This window comes from Triplophysa rosa, linkage group LG18 (genome assembly GCF_024868665.1).
Source record: "Triplophysa rosa linkage group LG18, Trosa_1v2, whole genome shotgun sequence".
Lineage (NCBI taxonomy): Eukaryota > Metazoa > Chordata > Actinopteri > Cypriniformes > Nemacheilidae > Triplophysa > Triplophysa rosa.
This window is the reverse complement of record NC_079907.1, coordinates 3,361,893-3,383,368: the sequence shown is the minus strand read 5'-3', so window position 1 is coordinate 3,383,368 and position 21,476 is coordinate 3,361,893. Positions and strand designations below refer to the sequence as shown.

The following is a 21,476-nucleotide window of genomic DNA, read 5'->3' as shown; positions in this document are numbered from 1 at the left end:
CTCTCAGGTCCTCGGTCTCTCTCTGGCAACACAGGCACCATGTGGGCGGGCAAACTAGACCACACAGCGCGCGACACATACAACACAGCACGTGGGCGTGTGCGCTCGGTGGGTCGCTGCGCAGAGGGCTCATATTGGAAGCCGCGGCTAGGGCGAGTGGGCACGAAGCGCTGCCTGGTTCATTGTAAAACCGCAGGGACGCACACTTCAGTACTCTCTCTCTCCTCTTCTCTCTCTCTTTATCAACACCGCTTTTTCTCTTTTCTCACCGGCGGCACGCGTCTCTGTCTGCGCTCTGGCTTCCGTACAGTGCAGGATGAACAACCACAGACTCCGGAGACAGAAAACAAACGAGAAAACAAGGAACTAAAGGAGGAACGCAAAGGTTAACCGAGCAGGCTGAGGGAAGATACTTTAGGAAGCGTTTGGATTTTACCCATTTTAAGCCTTTCTATCTGCACCTCCATCTCTTTCTATCGTTGGATAAGGAATCAAGGTAGGACAATTCTCTTACGCAGATCTCTTCTGTGCCTGTGCGTGTCTAAGTGTTTTTGTGTTGTTTTTGCTGATGTGGACTTTCTCGCCGGGGCAGTAATGAACAGACTGTCGGGGAGCGCGCAGCGCGCAGACGGTCGCTGATAACTCTAGGGAAGATTGGCGTAAGCGCTCGGTCGCTTTCGGATTTGCTCAAGCCCCAACTGATGCACTGACCAGTAAGCATCCTTAAATGTTGAGCGTTTTATCCCCAATTGCGCGGCCGTGTAAACCGTAACACCAACACCATAGAAGGAAACGTGGAGATGATTAATCCCTGCGTCTTTAGAAGTAACAGTTTTTGCCCTCGTTCTGAAGAAGCAGAGCTTTGGAGTTGTGAATATTTGCACTGAGGAAAGTGATGAAAGGTTGTTTTGCTGGCTGGCACCTCAGAGGTGAGATGCAGGTTTGTTCGCAGAGATCGTATCTGATACTGCGCACTAGTGAAAACATTCTCTTACTGCGTGTGAACTTCGTTTATAAGTGCCAAGAAGGTGCATTTACATATACAAAATGTGCATGCTTTGTTTTGTACCAGCACAAAATATTCAAAGCTGCTGGCGAGAGACGTTTATGCGATATCAAGGACTTGATTCAAGTGCTTAATTTGAGCAGGTAGACAAGACAAATTACCTGCAGTGCTGGATATGTCTCAAGCACTTCGAAAATGAAATGTTTCTTTTAGTGACTCTGATGAAACAACACTTGCTTGTTGCCGAGTATGGAATACAGTGGGATTTAATCCATGTAATATATTTTTACATAACAGGGCTCTATTGTTTCTGTTTAATCGTTGTCACACTATAAATAGAGATGCTAATGCACATTCAACTGGAGTCTGGTGTTTATGTACACATTAATATAATCTCATATTAATAACATGTCCTAGAGATTACAGACTTGGTGCTATGTGATAGGGGTTATTTGTAAAGCAGATTATACACATATTTTCATTTTTCTGAGGTATGTATATCTCACATGCTCATTAAGACAAACACGAGTAGGTGGGTTCATACACATGTTGTTCCCTGTTGGGCTGTATCTAATGAGGCAGATATTTCATGCTTAACTGGATAAACCAATTCAAGAATGATTTACAGAATTGCTTGGAATGTATAACTTGACATTTATAATAGGCTAATGTATAACAAAAGTATTTTTTATATTCTTGTTTTAAAGCAGAAATCTACATTTGCACAAACAAATACATGTGATAATGATAATGAAAGCAGCATCAACGAAGCTCAAATTCATCTATAATTCCAGCAATAAAGTTCAAAACTACTATTTGTTTTCTATCATTTATAATATGAAACCATTTCCATATTAAATGTCCAGATCCGCAAGAATAAAACAAGAGACTGTTCATCTCAGAAATCTGTTTTGAAAAGCCTTTCTATTGAAACTGTCAGATCTACGCACTGGTGGCCAGTGCAACCAAATTTAGAAACACGGTATGGTGTTGTATTTTCCCCCAGAGGCAACATATCTATAACTTTCTGTGGTTTTTACTACCGTATCGTGCCAGCTGTTTTTTTGTGTGTGCCAGAGGAGGTGTAGTATAATCCCTTCTGGACAGTAAAATTTACTATCAGCATTCCTGGAATAAACCACACAAAAAAAACAATGTTAAAAGCAATAGAAGGTGAGCCGTGACATCAATCCAAATTCATCCCTGGCTTTCATAAAACAGACCATGTGATGCGCCAGGCATACGAGACGGTATCAGTCCACCCCTAACTGTGTCATCCACCTATTTTCAGTTGATCTGTCGCAGCGCTGCGAGTGTCCCGAGGTAAAACGCCGATTTCATCATCTGGTAACGGTTGCATGGGTTTGTGGGATGCTCTAGAAGAAAAGCAGAACAGTCAGTGGACAGAATTTCTCTCACAGATAAAGCAGAGCGCATCCTATCTTCCTTCAGGATCAGGTCGGCTTTTACAAAAGTGACGAGTGGTGGGCTTCAATCGCTGTCTGAAATCAGCTAGAAGGGACAATGCAAAGAACGCCCCTGAACTCACCATAGAAACCTCAAGTTGGCGAGTCTTGGGCCTGAGTTTGTGATAGAGATCAGAGTACACAGTGGAAGAAACAGAACTCCGTTCATTGCTCCTAGTGATCTGAGCTGCTGTTGAAAACAAAACCGTGCCCCAACAAGAGTCCAGTTCCCTAGAGTGAACAAGCACATGTGCTTGCATTGGGTTTAATGAGGAATCCTTGTTTGTAACAAAAGAGGGAGACAGCCCGGAGAGCACTGAGAGAGAGCGAGAGAGTGAGACAGCTCTGAGAGAAATAACTATGAAAGAGAGACAGGTCTGACAGAGATCACTGAGAGAGACAATCAGCAATAAGGGGAGAGACATTTCTGGGAAAGAGACAGCTCTGAAAGACTGATGGTTCTGTTAGAAAGATAGTCAGCTTTGAGGGGGAGACAGAATTAGGTGTAGAGACAGCTTTAGGAAAGAGAGACAGTTCTGAGGGTGAGACAGCTCTGAGGATAAGACACCACTGAATCAGAGACAGCTCTGAGAGAGAGAGACATCTCAGAAGAATAGACAGTTCTAAGAGACAACTAAGAGAGAGAGAGCTCGGGTTGTCTATTGAAGAGATAGACAACACTGAGGTGAGACAGCTTTAAAGGGTGAGACGGTTCTAAGAGACAGCTCTGAGAAATAGACAACTCTGAAGCGAGACAGATCTGGTAGAGATACAGTTCTGAGGTGAGACAGCTTTAAAGGGTAAGACAGCTGAGGATGAAACCGCTCTGAGAGAAAGAAAGCTCTGAAGGATGGACATCTCCAAAGTGAGACAGCTATAAAGGGCGAGACAGATCAGGATGAGACAACTCTGAGAGACAGACAGCTCCGAGGTGAGACAGCATTAAAGGGTGAGACAGCTCTAAAGATAAGACACAACTGAATGAGAGAGAGAGAGACATCTCAGAAAGAGAGACAGTGTTGAGAAAGGGAGAAAGCTCAGAAGGAGAGACAGTTCTAAAAGACAACTAAGGCAGAGACATATCTGATAGAGAGAAAGGATGGACAGCTCTGAGGTAAGACAGCTCTGAGAAACAGACAGTGCTGAAAGATATACAGCTCTGAGGTTGGATAGCTTTAAAGGGTGAGACAGCCAAAACAGACAGACTCTAGCTCTGAGAGAGAGAGCTCTGTGAGACAGACAGCTCTGAGAGAAAGACAGCTCTGAGCGGGAGCTAAATGAGGTCTAATCAGCTCAAAGCAGATGGGAACCCTGAAACGGAAGGGCACAAGATTTGACATGTCCCTCTCTGCTTCCCATCAAAATTCAATTGGAAAAAAGAATGATGACATCAGGTGACATGAGACCACACGAGTACACTAGAGTCACTAACAGTTGACATACTGATATATTTTCAGTTGCCATACTTCCGCAATCATGCACATGCGAAGTGAGAGAAGTGATGGAATAGTCCAATTGCGGTGTTCAGGGTGCCCGGCGGGGACTGTCCCTTCTTTGCGACACATTCTAAAGACGTTTTAGAGAATTTTTTGAATTATAAAATTGGCAATAAATAAAGAAACGTAATTAAGTTAATGGGGAATTTTTGAGGGGCCTCTATAGCTCGGGGCCCAAGGCAATTGCCTACATTTGCCTAATGGTAAAGTCCGCCCCTGGCCATACTATTCCCACAAAAACCTGTTTATCTCTACAATGAAATGCTAAAAAGGCATATTATGAAAAAAAACAAGATTTTCTTTTGTCTTTTGAAATAAAGAACATTGACATACTCATTCCCAATCACCAGTATTCCATAACCATTATAAACCTAAAAAAAGAGTATATGAGAGCATATGACCCCACCACCATATTTAGCTACCAAATATACAATATGTACAACATGGAACTGCTCAGCTATAATAAACTAATATGCAGGAATAATAATAGATTGCATTACTCCTAAATATCAAAAGATGCTTTACCACAGTTGGTTTCTAAATGATCATGATCATTATGTTGTTCTGTTCTTAGCTATAAAGTCTTCTAAAGGGATAGTTCACCCAAACAAACTCATCATTTATCCACCCACGTTCATGACTCTTTCTTCTGTGGAACACAAAATATGTTTTGAGGGGATTTGCGTCCACACAATGTTTGGTTACCAACGTTCTTCAAAATATCATCATCTTGTGTTCCGATCAGATCAGTCCAGCCTTCAAAGTTTGCACAGAAAGTTTTTGAGAGCAATATTTATGAGGAGGATATTACTGAACAATGTAGTGCCCAGGGCCGTACGCAGGATTTTGGAAATAGCGAGGTCCAAAAGCTGAATTTGTCACAAACAAAAAAATAGACTTTCTTGATCTACATACAGTATGTGCATTTTAAAACGTTTGGAGTGCAAATTACATAACAATTGCTAAAACCATCTCTGTCTTTCCATGTTTATCAGTAATGAAAGTATACACATGGTCAATTGATATTTTTATACAAATACTACCAGATTGAAATACAACCTGTCTTTCATAAAGATCATAATGCATTTGGGTTTTCATTTACATAAAGGTAAGAGAGTGATAACAGAATTTCCATTTTTGAGTGAACTGTCCCTTTAACTTTTTTGTGTAGCTACAGAAGTTGCAGACACTTAGGTTTTTATTAAAACCTAAGTTAAACAGCTGTGGTAGATCAGATCTGAGATCAGTTATCTAGGCGTTTTCTACTAAATTGGCATTTTTTTCACGACAAAACTACCGAGGTCTGGACCTCGGGGACCTCAATGGTGGGTACGGCCATGGCAGTGCCAACCGTATTAACCCTACAGCAAACTTGCAACCTGTAGGCTTTGTTACTCATTTCAAACATGACAATAATAAAAACAAATGGGCTGGCAGATTAAAACATGCTCACACGGAAGTTAATTACTGCAGTAATTATATCTGCAATAAACCTCACAAAAACACTACAAGTGGAGACTACTTGAGCAAGTACACAGTTGAAAATGATGGCGTTTAAAAAGCCATGCAATGGAAGAACCATTTTTGGTTCCACAAAGAACCATTCACTCAAAGGCTCTTTAAAGAACCATCTCTTTCTTACATTTTTATAATCTGAAGAACTTTTGATCGCCACAAAGAACTTTTCTGTGAAACAGAACAGAACGGTTGTTTATGGAACCATTTAGACCCCATACAATACACTTAAGAGGTTCTTCACAGCGATGCCATAGAATAACCGCTTTTGGTTTCACAAAGAACCATTCGGTCAAAGGTTCTTTAAAGAACCATCTCTTCCTTACTTTTTTATAATCTAAAAAAAACTTTGTTGCAATAAATAACCTTTTGTGAAACAGAAAGGTTCTTCGGATGTTAAAGGTTCTTTATGGAACCATTTAGACAAAAAAGGTTCTTCAATGGCCATCGTGAAGCACCTTTATTTTTGAGAGTGTTCCGCCATTTTGCAACAGTAAACTTATTTATATGTTGATCTGGTACGATTTTGCTATAAAAGTTAGTTTGACGTCAAAGATAAGTACGTAAAGTAACCTGCAATTTTATGTTTTAAACAGACACGGCTATATTTAATCCAGACATGCTTCACATCCCTGTCATAAATGCCCTTTAGAGAAATCTCAGCACTCCACATCTCCTCGACGCTGCAAAGCATCTAGTTCCACATTTTAACCTCCCAATGGCCCTTTTCATTCAAACAGACCCGAGCTGCTTATCTGCTTCTCTCTTAAAGCTGAATGAGCTCTCTCTTTAAAGGAAGCCATTGCTGATGCAATGCTCGAGTTTTGTGGAGCGAATGACTGGGCGGTACAAAATAGGACATCCTCCGTAACGGTGCGGTAAGACCCATGATGCGGGGAAGATCCGCCGTAATCCTGTCTACTTATCGTGTGATTGACGAGGGGCTTCAGATATCCCGCAGACCGGATGGACGGCAGAGGTGCAGCGACAGGCCCGTTAACCCGTCTAATGTGAAGTCAACAGGGCCAGAGAGAGTTCAGTTCATCTCGGTTCTTTTCTCTTTCTGAGCTACGGCCCTCGTTATCTCTCTCTCAAACTCTTCCTTCATATTTTCTTTTCCCTCTACCCATGTCATTTTAATGGAAGGCCAGAGCAACTCTCACCCGCCCTGGTGTCTGTGATAGCTTACGGTATCGAACTGACGTGTGTTTGTGCATGTGTGTGCACGTCTCAGTATCCATTATCATTTTCATCCAGAGCCAGAGATGCAACCAAATTGCTCATCCGGATATGCCTGCCATCCATACTCGCTGCCTCCAACACTCCTGTGCCGATCAATAATTGAAATTATTTGGACTCTCTTCACCTTAGGTCATACTGTATGTAGTATAAAGCTTCAATAAAAGGACTCATCTCAAAGCGCTTTATCACACGGGGGGCTGCCCGCACGCGTCTACTCGCACACAATTGAGATGTCACCTTGGTACGGTTACAGATGTACCCGACGCTTCGGTACAGTACAGTGAGTTCAATGCGTGATCTATTCAACAGCGGGGGGAAAGAGTAAGAAAATAAAAATCATTTTGAGAAGATTCAAGGTTGAGGCAACAACTTTCACTGACCCGATTCCAAAACCCAGTGTCGCGCGTAGGTGTAGTCAAGAAAAGCTTTTCCAAAAGGTGGGCAGCGTGACTGAATTGTGGCCGAATTGTAAAGCATTGTCTGCGTCATTCACAGAGAAGCCAATCCCATAAAGCACTGCAACAAGCTCAATGAAAAAACGAGAGAAAAATGATCCATTCAATACTGATAAAAATACTTGGCAACACTTTATAATAAGGTTGTATTTGTTAACAGTAGTAAATGCATTAGCCAACATGAACTAACAATGAACAATATCATTTTCAGCACACATTAATTCTTGTTAAAGTGACAGTTCACCCAAAAATAAAAATTCTGCCATCATTTACTCACACTCGTGCCATTTTTAACCGGTTTGGCTTTCTTTCTTCTGCGGAACACAAAACAAGATATTTTGAAGAATGTCGTTCACCGGCACCCATTCACTTGCATTTGTTTTGTGTCCGTACAATAGAAGCGAATGAGTGCCGGCAGTGTTCGGTAACCAACTTTCTTAAAAATATCTTCTTTTGTGTTCTGCGGAAGACAGTCGTACAGGTTTGAAATGACAGGAGGGTGAGTAAATAATGACAGAATCTTCATTTTTGGGTGAACTATCACTTTAATGTTAGTTCATGCCAACACAAATGTTCATGTGTGCATAAACTACTGTTAACCTGTGATTTTGAAAATGTATTAGTGAATACTGAAATTATAATGAACAAAGATGAATAAATGCTGTAGAAGTATTGTTCATTGCTTGTTCATGTAAGAAAAACACAATTTTTAAGTCATTTATGAATTACTATAGAAGACACCTACCCATATAGAACAGCTACCTATATAGAAAGTACTATTGTAGATATATTTGCAACATTTCCTGTCACTCCTGTACTGTAAAAAAAACTTTTTTGTTACTTTTGTTATTTCTCCATGTCAGACCTCAGTTTCTCTAGCATCTGAAGCTCTTCTTCTTTATTTTGAACATGTAACCCCCCACCATCACCTTCCACCTGCCACCCCTACACACACACACACACACACACACACACACTGTGAGACAATCAGCAGAAGGGGGTCTAAACACCACAAATTAAAGTCTGGCTGTGATGGATGGGCTCCTATCTGAGAGCGATATTGCACCTGTTTCCCTCTGAATGATAGCCACTTCTCCCCATCGTTTATATTGATTTGTCTCCACACGCTCCGCTCGTTTTGTGCAGCTGCACGTACACACAGTACAAGGCGGTAGTATGAACGGCGATGCTTCAACAAATCTACATACTAACTAGAACTCCGTTCTCTTGATGCGTAATACCAGAAACAAACCCTCGACTCGGATCAACTCAGCTGGGCCTCCGCGTTCTCAGCCACGGCCAACTTCTTTCAGAGAAGTCTTTCTCTTTCGTGGCTTTTTCTTCAATATGCAGACAATAGAAAACTGAAGTTATTACGTTGAGACAAAGAAAATAAAAGTAGGAGTAAGAGAGAGAGAGAAATTCCTTATCAACGCAAATGTGGTTTGAAAAAGGAATAAAGGAAGATAGAAGACAAACACACACACAATGTCACAGAACAATGTAACAAACATTTCCTCTGTTTGAAAGGACAACATAACATCTAAATTAAGCTATAATTGTTCTTAAATTTAAACAGTTTTATTGTCAATAATTCATCAGTACGTGTTAAAGAAAGCATTATTATTATCTTTTTGTTGGTTTGTTTTCAGAAACTTTTATCAAAACGTAATAGCCTTCTGTGCTTCTGAAATGAGTTTGCTGCTAATGCAGGTGGGAAAAAGTCATATTGATCTTGATCACTGTTGCGAAAGCAGTTTTGAAACTGAAGCTTGTCAAGCTACAAGCGAATTCATCATTTGAAGGAAGTAAACTACAATCAATTTAAGAAACTTTTGAAATAAAGTTGGTTCTCTAAAAGTTACCAAAAAAGTGTCCGCTCTTATGTGATATTGCTTTACCGATCTCCGGTCACAATGCTAAAAAAGAGGTTTTAATCCAACGCTGCTCCAAACCGATCAATATAAATCCCGCCCTACATTACTTACCACAAATTATTCAGTTTTAATCATAAATAAATCAAATACATCATTAAATACAAGTGTCATGCTAGTGTCATTTCACGTTATACTTCTGCATCATTAGTAGAGCTAAACGATACTGCAGAAAAATGTGCAATAACCTGCTTGATTATGCAATAAACGACACTAAATATGATTATACTTTAAGTTTGTAAAATCAATCTGAACTACATTTTTCTTAAAAAATGATACAAACAAAATTCATATTGCACACACAGGCACAAACGTTCACATGCAAGTCTCTCTGCATCGACCTACAACTATGACTACGTGCATCAAGTATTGAAATCATTTAGTTATTGCAAACCATTGTGATTCTCATATTGCAATATTCACATTTGTGATATTTCATCAATTTCAATACAATATATGGTGCAGCCTCGATCGTTTGCATTTCTATATGTCTACATTTAATATTCTGTGCCACAGTGAGCTTTTCTGTGCTTCTATCACACGCTACACCCTCATATCTCCTGTATAAGCCCTTCTCTATCCTCTATAAGACCGTTCCCTATGCAGTGGCATTCTCCACCAGCTCAGTCCACTATCATTCTCTCTTCCACTCCATCACATTGAAATTGTATGAGGTGTAATTGTTCTGTGTGGTGTATGAATGTCTGTCAAAGGACAGCGCAGTTCGGATATTTGATGGGCTGGGGGAGGAACATTTGAATATATTCATGGATTTCCCTGAGAAGGAGTGAAAATCTGTGTCAACATGCAGTCATAGAGGAACTGGTTGAAGTCCCACAACAGTAACGCATAAAAACCCTGCAAACCCAGCAGAGGACAGAAAATCACTCATGTGTGTTGATGTAGAGGTCGTTGTATGGAAATGCAATAATGCAAGAGATACGGCTTTGAATCGAGCTGGACATGAGCGTGGCACACATATGATGAGCGTATGTATGCGTTTGTGTGAATTTAATAAATTCAGCTCCTCTTGTAAATGCGTATGTGTCCATGTAATCTCTATTAGCCTGAAGTCTAGTCCAAACTGCACCTGTTCAAGCTTAAAATGGGCCTTTTACTCACTTAAACTTTGCTTTTTTGCGCAAAAAATATATACATTGTAAATATACCTGAGAGCAGATCAGAACATAGTTATATATTCTTATGTGGTTAAGGACAAATTGGCCAAGCATAACTCTTAATATCTTGGCAATATTGATGCCACAAACCTCAGACCTTAGCAAATCTAATTCACAAGAATTATACCTGTATAGGACGATTCTGAAATCGCAAAGGCTTCGATTCTGTGTTTTATGCACAGCTCTTCTGTGAACTACGGCTCTTTGATCAGTAGGAAGTACTGCTCGATCTAAAATCACTACGTACATCAACGTGCATTTGAAAAAGCAACACTTGACAAACATCATCCTTATAAATATACTTTATTATTATAAAAAACCTGAAAAGGTTTGAAGAACAGCGAAAAAATATGCCCTTTGGCATTTCCTGGAACTACGGCCGTTTCTCAATATGTGCTTCAGCGGTCGTGTGTCCACGTGTCCTCGCTCTACGTCATTAGTAATAAGTGAAATGGCATATCCTCGATCTCTTTAGCGTCACTTCAAAGCATCGTCAATTAATTATGACTCTACACATTGCACATTGAAAATATAAAAAATAAAGTTAAATGCATACTTCAGGCATGCCGATGTCATAATCCCCCCTACAATAAAAACGAACAAACTTTATTAAAAATGTGTTCCCTGGTAAGTAATTACTCCGTGAATGAATCGTCATCTATGTTTTAAGAGATTTGTGCCCATGTTGCATTATTTGTGAGCTTTATATGCACGATGACGTCTAACGTCCTCGCCAAAGGAAGTAGTCACTTTGAGCAGCTTGTTAGCAACCACCGTTTTTAAGACACAGTAAGGCTTCAAAAAATCACAAGCCGGTTATAATTGGTGTGTTTTATGCCATACAATAAAACAAAAAAATATGTAGAGGTTTTGTTTACTTCTGTGGGCCTGCAGCGCTTATTTGGAGTTTCTGCACGAGAGCGCCCTCTGGCATTCGGATGTGGCAGCATTTAACCGTAATTCATTGAGAAACTGAGCATAGGAATCGCACGATTAATCGTCACAGCCCTTACTAATAAGATAAAAAGCAGTGCTGACTCCCAGAATTGTTTTTAAGACAGCCAATCAGATCACGGCTTGCCATTTTTGTGGGCGGTCCATAGGTATGCTGCCCAAGGCTGTTTTGGTCTTAGGAAAAACAACTTTAACTTTCTGTGGTATATACCCCTACAGACAGAAAGACATTTGTTCTACAAATCTCTCTTTCTCTTTCTCTCTGCTTTCCCCTCACACGTCAGGGGAATGCTGGAGGAGGCCTGCAGAACCAATGGTTCCTCCGGGGCTTTGTAACCTAAAGCATAACCGAGCCATCCCCCATTGGCACCAGGGGAAAGATTTCCTGTCAACCAGGTGAATTAGTATTAGTTTACAGACAGTGCTGGAGTGGTGTGGGGGGAACTAATGGCCTTCAGAGATGACTATTTTCCCCAAGCCTTATTATTCTCACTCTCTCTCTTTTGCTCGCTCGCTCGCTCACTCACTCACTCACTCTTTTGAAGGATGGCGGATGGGTTATCGTGGCGGAAAGGTTGTGAAAGGATGATTAAAAGTTTGTAAAATTGATTAAAATGTGGTAAAAGATAGGAAAAGTAAAATAATTAGAAACTATTAGAAAGTAAAACTATTAGAAAGTTTAAGGCTGTAATAATTAATCGATAAAATGTAATTGTCGATTAGCCACTGAGAAATTCCATCAGTGATGCTACTCTTTTCTATCAAGAAAAACCCATGCATGATTACTTATATTTTACGGCTATATTCTGCATAACGTGTGTCAATAAATAAGAGCGATTACTTGGATTAAAGCCACAATATGGAATATTTGGACCGCTAGATGGCGCACTTTCGAAACAACAACAAAAGGCGAAGCTAAATGACGTTATGTAGGAGAGTGGAATTATGGGACATGTCGTTTTAACCATCCAGAGGCGTATGGAGATCGCCCATAATGTTCACGGACGAGGTAATAAATAAATTTTATTTTAAGTCATCGAAATGAATTAGCATGCAAGAAACGTGGAATGTAATGCTACGTTAGCCCGCGACTGATATTGGACTTCAATTGATTTGGTAGCGTAATGCTACACAGTTTTACCTGTTTAAAACAGTCATACAGTCGTCGTATAAAAAGTAAATTTGAACGAACAAACAGTATTTACAAGTAACGTTACTGGCTGCATGTTTTTGTACGACATATACTGTATTTCATAGGGTAACTGCATTCATAACTGTTCAAATAATCTGTGCATGAGTATTTAGTGTACAGTAAAAAAAATTGCTTCCTGTCTATTAAAAAACACATGCGAGAGCAGAGTCTCTGTCGAGTCCAAGTTGGTAACGAAGCTCTCTCCATTTAGAACACGCCGATATTAATTCTTGTTTTATCTCTTAGTTTGTCCATAAACCTGCTTGCCTCATTTGGCCTACGTTTAAGCTTTTTTGGGTTTCCTTTACTCGCCAAAGAATAATCGTGATCCATAATAACAGAACAACAGATGCTGCGTCCCAGATGCTGTATAACCACTTCCGCATTTGCGTGTTGCCGAGTAGTGCGGAGCAGCGGATATTAAGTCACTGATATGCAACAAGATACAAGGGAGTCAAGGGACGGGCCATTATTTTAAATAGGAATTTCTCTGGATTTGCACATTCTTGTGAACATTTGGGATAATGTAAGTACACAACTGCATGAAATATATCACACTGTGCAAGTGATTTTTGGATATTTCATAACAAAATTATTCCATATTGTGGCTTTAAATAAAAATGTTTTACATGAACTAGGACTGACATGATTTTATATTTTTACTACACATAAAATGTTTCACTATAACAACATTATCACAATATTTATTTTTATCAATTAAATAATGGTTTTAAATTCATTTTTTACATGTCATTTTGTGTGCGTGTAGGTGTGTGTGTGTGTGTGTTTTCTTTATTTGGCCAAATGACACTTAAATAAGTTTAAACAGGTGCTTAATTATTTATGATATTATATATGTGAAGTTAAACAAATATCGCTATTCATGTTTTTAATATCATGGTTATTGTCGATGCCGTATTTTGTGACTTCCCTAAAATCACCCATAATTTAATCTTTGCAACAGAAGCCATGCTATACAAAAAAAAACTTCAATGAAATTAATTTACAGTAACAAATTACTATTTTGAGAGGCGAGAATGTTTGTTTCTCATCACCTGTTACCAGTTAACAGGTTCATTAATCCATTCTGCTGATTTCAAGGGGGTTCAAGCGTTCATTTATATTACTTTATAGCATAAACTTATACACATTGTACAGAGTACATTATGCAAACTTCAATTTGCAATATTCCATGAATGTTCTGAAAAGAACTGAAAAAACAGTCTTCTAAAAATAGTGTATTTCAAAAAGCTGCCAGCTTCAGCCCTAGAGAAAAGAGGTGACGAGGATGAAGGATAGGAGAAAGAATACAGAGAAAGACAGCCACAACAACGTCTGCATAAAATCAATGAAGCAACTTCAAAGCACCAGAGATGCTCCATTCAGGAGTCCCATCAATATCATCCACACCTGCATGTTGTCAACATAGAATACATGTACAGTCAGTGTCAAAACATACAGACATGATTCTGATACAATAATCGTAGCTCTGGCTCGCATGAGCTCTACCATTTAAGCTTCCGATATATCCTTATAACTGACTGAAGAGTAGAAGACACACATCAAGTGAATGACAGCACATTCACAGTGTTCCCTAATTCGAACCCATGACCTTGACAATGCTAGTGCAATGCTATTCGATCTTGGAACATGGAAGACGGTTAACAGTATTAAGAGAGATGATTTTGAGCGACAGCACTAAATGCCACCACACAATCTGTGTTATCTTGTCCGTCAAGAATAACCCTTCAGCTAGCGGAGCAGTCAGAAATGATGTCTGATCTTATGAAATGGAAGTTGAAATTGAGTGTAATGACTACGGGGAGAAGATACAGTGTTTGAGATTTTATAGGTATGTCGTTTTTGTGACTGCATTTAGAATCTTGTAATAGCAAATAACTACAATGAAAGAACCATTTTACGACCTAATAGACTATTTAAAGAAGAATTCATCCTTGGCAGCTTATTCTTCTTTGGGTTTTACCTGAAAACACATAAAAGATTCACCTTATTGAAAATGTGCCTATCACCGTAACCACCCATATGACTAAAACTAACATTATTAAAACTGTCCGGACTGTTCAAACACGACTAAGGTCAAAGTAAAGTCTCTGACTGAAAATGTTTCATTTGAACACAGACTGTCAGTGCGAGTAAGTATTACTGTCAAATTCTGCGTTTCACCAGACCCAGTTCCTGCTTATTTGATATTAATATTTCATCCGCTGCTGAGTGTCACATAAAATTGGAGGTTATATCCATGCATACCAAACCTTATCTTCGTTTCATTAGGAGGAAATGGGGTTTCCCCTGATTAAGTCATTTCCAAGTCCAACGGCTCGAAGATTTCAAAGGAAATTTAACAGAATGTATATATACTGTACATATATAACTCGGAGGCTATATGGTAATGTAATTTCTACATGTACTGTATGTAAAACTTTCCCGACGTAGAATGAAACTGAAATTTATACTGAATTTCATACCGATATTTTGCTTAAATCTATTTGATCAAATAGAACAAATGTAAAATACATATGTACAAAGACGTTTGACTTCATTACAAAACGTGTGAAGAAATAATAAAACCCACAAAACTACACCCTACAAGAAAAGCCACACAAATGTCACATATGCTGTCACACGTGAAACGTGGTTTCGGAAGAATCTTACGTGAAAGTCCTATGCGAAACCCATGAAATCATGTGAAATTCATGAGAATTTTCGGTAAGGAATGAGCACAAATGGAAATATCCGAATTATATAGTGTGTTGACAAAATGTTATATATACTGTATAAAAGTGTCTGCCAAATAAATAAATGTAAATATACTCGCCAAAAAAAAAACATTACAGAAACCAATATAATCCTGTATTCACATATTGCCTACATTTTAGCTTTACCAACTTCTATACTAAGGTACTAAAAGCTTTCTGTTTTTATCTGGTCTGATAATAATAATAATAATAATAATAATATTTCAAGTAGTTTGGTGAAAAATAGTGTTCTTTTTCGATCTGGCCCAACTTAATGAATAAAATATGAATAATATTTCAGTAATATTTCATAGTTTGGTAAAAAAAATATACACAACAAATGCACAACATTTAAGCTTTTATATTAAATATATTTTACAGGTCTATGTTTTATATGTTTTAAATATTTTTAGATAAGATCTATATATTTTATATTTCTATAACTTTTATATTTTATATATAAATAGAAATTCTAATTCAGTCATTCCACTACTGGGGCATGTTGTCACAAAAGGTAAACGTGTGTTCAATAAACTGTAGCTTTTTTTCCTGGACAATACCAATATTTAATCACTTTTAGCCAATAGTATAAATTAAACCTATAGTGGAATAAAAACTCTGACACTAGCTATGTTCTTATCTATGTTTTACCCGCACACATCAGCCAATTCACCGTCAGCAAACAAAAGACAAGTGCTGGTGTCTCATATGCAAACAAATGAAAAGTAGAGGATGTTACACTGGAAGAGGAAAAAGCTTTGTGTTCCTCCCTCACCAGTGTGAACGCTGCAGCGCCGGCTGAGGGCTCTTGGCTCAGATTCTGTCCCGTCTCTCTCTGTTCCCCTGAGCACAATGGAGGTGCAAACAGTCTCTGTGTTTGTTCATCAATCATAGAGATTTCTCTCTCTTTTTCATTCCGTCCTCCTCACGTTCTCATCCTGAAGGGTCACGGTCAGACCTTGCTCTGTCTGATTTCTTTTGAGAGAGTAAATACCAGTGACATTTGCCAGATCTCAGGAAGTCACAGATTAGCGACCGGCAACTGTTTAACTATTCAGACGGGCAGAGGCAAAGCAATCGCACCTGAATTTCCAAGCCTATTGATTCTTTCGAAATGTATCTGTTATTTTACACTGGTATTAAATTGGACAACGCTGCAGCGGGCTTAGAGGCAAGAGGGGTGAAATTCGCAACCCCACCGCTAGATGTCGCTAAATTTCATACACTGGAACTTTAAGAATCATGCTGACCACTTATTTTCCTCCCATGACTCTGTTTTTGTAACCAGCGAAAAAAACGTCACTTCTCCTTAAACTGACTTATACACGTAAAATATCCTTCTAGTTCTATTCATTTTTCATTTTATTTTTATTTGTATATTTCAGTCTATGTGACAAATAAAAAACACAAATATTGAATCTAAAAACAGAAGGCAGTTATTAATAGATGGATATGTTCTTCTAGGCCGTAGTCCCTGACCTAGCCTTAACCCTGGTTGGTTGATATGAACAATGTCCCATGACCGGGATGCTGATCCAGAAACACATCCCGATTCATGTTTGACAGCATAAATGACTAAATGGTTTTCCTAGGTGTGTAAAAGAAATCAAATTGAAATACAGTCAATCACGCCACATTTGGCAACCCCAAAATATTGATGATATATTTTCTCCCATTGAGCAACTTTCAGAGCAAATATAAATACCATAGAGATTCTGCTAATATAACAACGACATTGACTGATGTGTGTTACAGTTAAAAAAAGAACATTCCCTCCACGCTTGGCCAGTTCGGACACACATGGAAGCCAATGCAGATTAACCTTCCTGTGCCCCAAAGCACAGATTTCCAGATTTCCCACAATCCCCTGACAAGAGTATAAAACACAAGATTCTTTACCTTATCCAAAAAAACGAACCAAATTATTAAAGAGACAGAAGACACAGTATTAAAATCGTTCCATGATTCGGAAAGTGTTGGATTTACAACAAATCCCCCCTTTAAATTACAGAGACAGCAAAGGACATTATTTCATCATCATACTTTGACTAAACAGTTTACTGTTTGGATTAATACTCCGTCCCCTTCTGTGCCAACACAGCCGGTCTGTATAAACCATGAACCCCAGCTAGCGATAAAACAACGCTCCACAACTACCAAACGTCTGGTAAGCAGACGTCTAAAGATCCCAAAGAGTATCAGAGAAGGTCACTTTGTTTCCGACTCTTCCCTATAAACAAAGACCAGGTTGTAAATGTTAATGAAATGACGAGTTATTCAGTTTAGTTTAGGAAAGGTCAGACAGGCTTTGATGGACAAACAGACTTGGAAGAGATTAAGATCAAAGATATAACCCCATCTCTTTATCAAAACCAAATTCAGAGACAACATGATGAATCCTGCATAACAAATCAGGCAGACAGCAATTTGTTCTGAGACGCACCTGAGGTCAGGGAGAGCTTTATTTGTTCCTATCATGATGTTATCACAAGAGTGCTGCCGCCAAACTTTCCGCTGCCATAAATCACAGCATAACGCTGACGCATGCTGAAAGAAGTGCAGTGTTGGCACTGGTGGGATGGGCTTTAGGGGCCATGCCTCGCCAAAAGAACCTCGATCTTTAGTCGTTTTAATTTTAACATCCTAATTTATTTTATTCTGTTTTTTAAAAAGGTATAATATTTACTTGAAGCGTATTAGAGTTGCATGTCTTGCACTCCAGCGAACCGCTCGTTCTTTCAGACCGCGATGATAAAGCACGATCACTATTTTTAGCACTTTTGCATTTAGTTAGCTTGAAGTGACAAATGTGTGTCACCTTTTGATATGAAACATGCCCCTGTAAGTAATTTATCGCCACAATTCTCTGCAAGATATGAAATGAATAAATAAAAGGACGACAAAAAATGGAAATAGCGAGAGTTCGCAGCCAAACCTGAGAGACTGATTTCCTGTGGAGTCAGGGGTGTCGGGTACGGGCGGCGGTGAGGCTGGACCTGATGCTCTGCAGGTGAAGGGAAGGTGCTGGTTATTACTCATCTCATCCAGTTCCCTCTCCATCAAACGTGACCTACAGGGCGAAGGAAAATACATTACCAACGGGAAATGTAGAAACACATAAATGAAGTCACATACTCGTGTGAACTATTCTTCAAAACCTGGAAATAGATGGTGAACTCGAGTCAGCGTAAAGTTTTTATACCGTTAAAAAACAACGGCTGTTTGGTGCTACCTGCAGATCCACAAACATCTCAGTAGTGTTTACTATACAGTGACTCTGTCCCAAAACCCAGTAACCTGCCTACAAAGGGAACATTTTAAGGTGGTGTAGACATGATGCGAAGGATGTTCCTAATTTTTATACACCATCTTTTTATACGTTGTTTATGCCGAATTGCAACAAAGTTAATTATTTTATCTAATCTTTTCTGCACTATTTTTTGGCTTATAAACATACACTATTCATAAGCTGCTTCATTTTTTTAATCATCAGCGTGATAATAAACTCATTCAAACTATTGAATAAAACAAATTCAACTATATTATGTTTTGACACAAGAAAATGTAAAATATATTCAATCCATGTTATTTTCTTATCATCTTATGTGTAGTCACCCTTTTTACAAAATTTGCAGAAATGTTTTCATGGTATTTAATTTGCTTTTCTTATCCTCAAAGACTTTTTAAACAGTTATTAACAGTTTTTAAAGAAGAAATCCCATCAGTGCTGGGCTCCTATTGTTTATTCTTTATAATTTCATGCATTTCAAAATCATTTTTCTTTAGTTTTCTTAGTTTGATATTTATAATGAAAGAAACTACTATGCGACTAATATACAGTAATTACTGTGTATGTATGTCTGCAGAATTTATTTCAGACAGATCTAAAGAATCAGAATCAGAATCAGAAGAGCTTTATTGCCAAGTGTGCTTGCACACACAAGGAATTTTCTTTGGTGTTGGAAGCTTCTAGTACAGACATTCAACACAATGACAATACAATATAATACGATTTACAGTCTAAAAGATTCTAAATTGTGCATATATAAAATAAAGACTATTTTACAGAAAATGGGGGATAATAACATATAAGAGACATTGTACAGGGTAGTATATAGTAGAATATACATATTAACAGATTGTATGTACACTTGTGCAAAAAGAGTTGTTGGATCAAGAGAAACATTTCGCTCAAGTGACTCTTCAAACTATCCAGCTGTAGTGTAAATGCTGAATAATTCCCATAAAGTCTATGCAAAATGTTCAGTTTATACACTCGCAACCAGTGTGTTTGCCTCAATGATTCATGATCACCATATTCAGTCTTATTAAGACATCTGTGATTTTAAATTCTCCTAATGATTAAATAACTTGTGACAGAACAAATCCAAGCAATCGGAATCATTTTGTTATTCAAATCCATCAGAAATGTCATCGTTCAATATCATTCGCCACAAAGCATCTGTTAAAAAGAATGATTTTGACTCGTCTCCCTGCCGAGAGCTAATCAGGAGATCTCAGCAGACACGTGGACATGACAGTCCTGTAGGGAGCCGGGCTGCTGTAACACGCTGTGTGTGATTGATTTGTGAAACAGCCGTAATTAAACTGCCACGTCTCTGACCGCATCACTGTCTGTGTGCTGTTCAACAGCATCCTGCAGACAGAGAACTCAAGTGGTGATCTTTGTGATCCACAGTGAGCTAAGAAGATTGTGGAGACCCTGGTAGGGACAGGTAGTTCCTGGACGATACAAAGAGAGAAAAAAAGAAAGACAAAACTTGATTTTAGAAGTTTTAAAGGTGCTGTGTGTCATTTCTATCTCTTGACAGAAAAGTAATATAATATACATAACTATGTGTTCAGAGGTGTATAAAGACCTTACGTAAAGAAGAGTTATGTTTTTATTAGAATGAGCTATTTCTATATCTCCTTCGGCAAAGAAGCGAAAACGCGAAGACAGTTTTGCGTCAGCCGCAGTAGTGCTTTAAAAAGAGGGGGGTGGAGTGAGCCGTTGGTTGCGATTCGCAACCTCAGCACTAGATGGCGCTACATTTCATACACTGGACCTTTAAACCAAGCAATAAGTTAAAGTTATTAACATAGCAACATTCAAAACTTTATAACTCAATCACATTTAAAGGGACGGTTCACCCAAACACATTTCAAACCTGTATGACTTTCAACGAATGTTTGGTAACCGAACAATGGCGGTAACCACTGACTTGCATTTGTTTGTGCCCGTGCAGTAGAAATGAATGCGCACCACCGTTGTTCGGTTATCAACATTCATCAAACTACAAACATTAGTCTCAACAACAAAGTTTTGTGTATATCTCATTTGACCTTACATGAATATGAAAGTCCCAAAACCAGATTGCCACTTCCGTAGACATCGTGCAGAATCGACTGTTACACTTAACTCATTCAGAGATGCAAATAAGAACAGGGGAAGCTGGAGGAAAAAAGAAAACAAGATGTACAAGAGCCAGACTGCACATTTGATGTCTAAAACACATCATTACGCTCTTGTTAGCGCCACACGTTCAAAGCGAATTATCAATAACCAAAAGCCAAAGCCCAATGAAACACACATTCTGTTTCAGAGACACGAAAGAAGCGTTTCTGCAGGATTTGGAACAGATGTAGCCCGCATCTTCAATTTGCTCTTCCCCAGAAAGGGTCAATCAAACACTGTCCTACTTTCCTCTCTATTCCAGCACCTGCAGTCTGCCACGGCGCATACAGTATTTCATCAATCATTACGGGGAGCTATCAGGAGGGATATTGAGAAAACCGGCTCTTATGAGATAGTTAAGCATTTCTGGCCTTTTTAATGCCCGAGTCGAGATTTTGCCGAACCTCTTCAAGCTCATTTAAATCACAAGCTCCTGTCGTAAATTCTTCTAGGTCCGACGGTCCCTGTAATTAAATCTTGCACAAATAGTCCCAAGGCTACTCGGATTCTGCTTCATATGGGTCAAACCAAGGATGGATGAGGTTTAAGGAAAATTTGCCACCGCCGTGATGTCTACAAGGCTGCGTGGGCACTATAGAAAAGTTATCACTCATAACAGAGCTGCTTTATCGTCATCCTCTCATAAAAGAAAAACAGATAAAACGGTACAAAACCGCAGTGCTGTTTACTAAACAACTGATGAGTCACATTGAAGAGGTACTAATATATTAAAACTAAATTGTATTTTGCTGCAGGGCCTACAGTGGTTCCACATCACCATACGTCTAATTTCCCCGGGGAAATCAATAGCGGGTTTTGTGTGT

General features: G+C 38.9%; 1 protein-coding gene across 1 annotated transcript in view; it reads left to right on the top strand.

Moving 5' to 3' along the window:
• Nucleotides 1-201: 201 nt before the first annotated feature.
• LOC130569435 (cadherin-12) overlaps nt 202-21,476 on the top strand; it is a 131,373-nt gene continuing 110,098 nt past the window's right edge. Inside the window, exon 1 of the mRNA XM_057359087.1 lies at nt 202-496. The gene's annotated coding sequence lies outside the window, so the exon portion shown is untranslated. The remainder of the gene's footprint in view (nt 497-21,476) is intronic.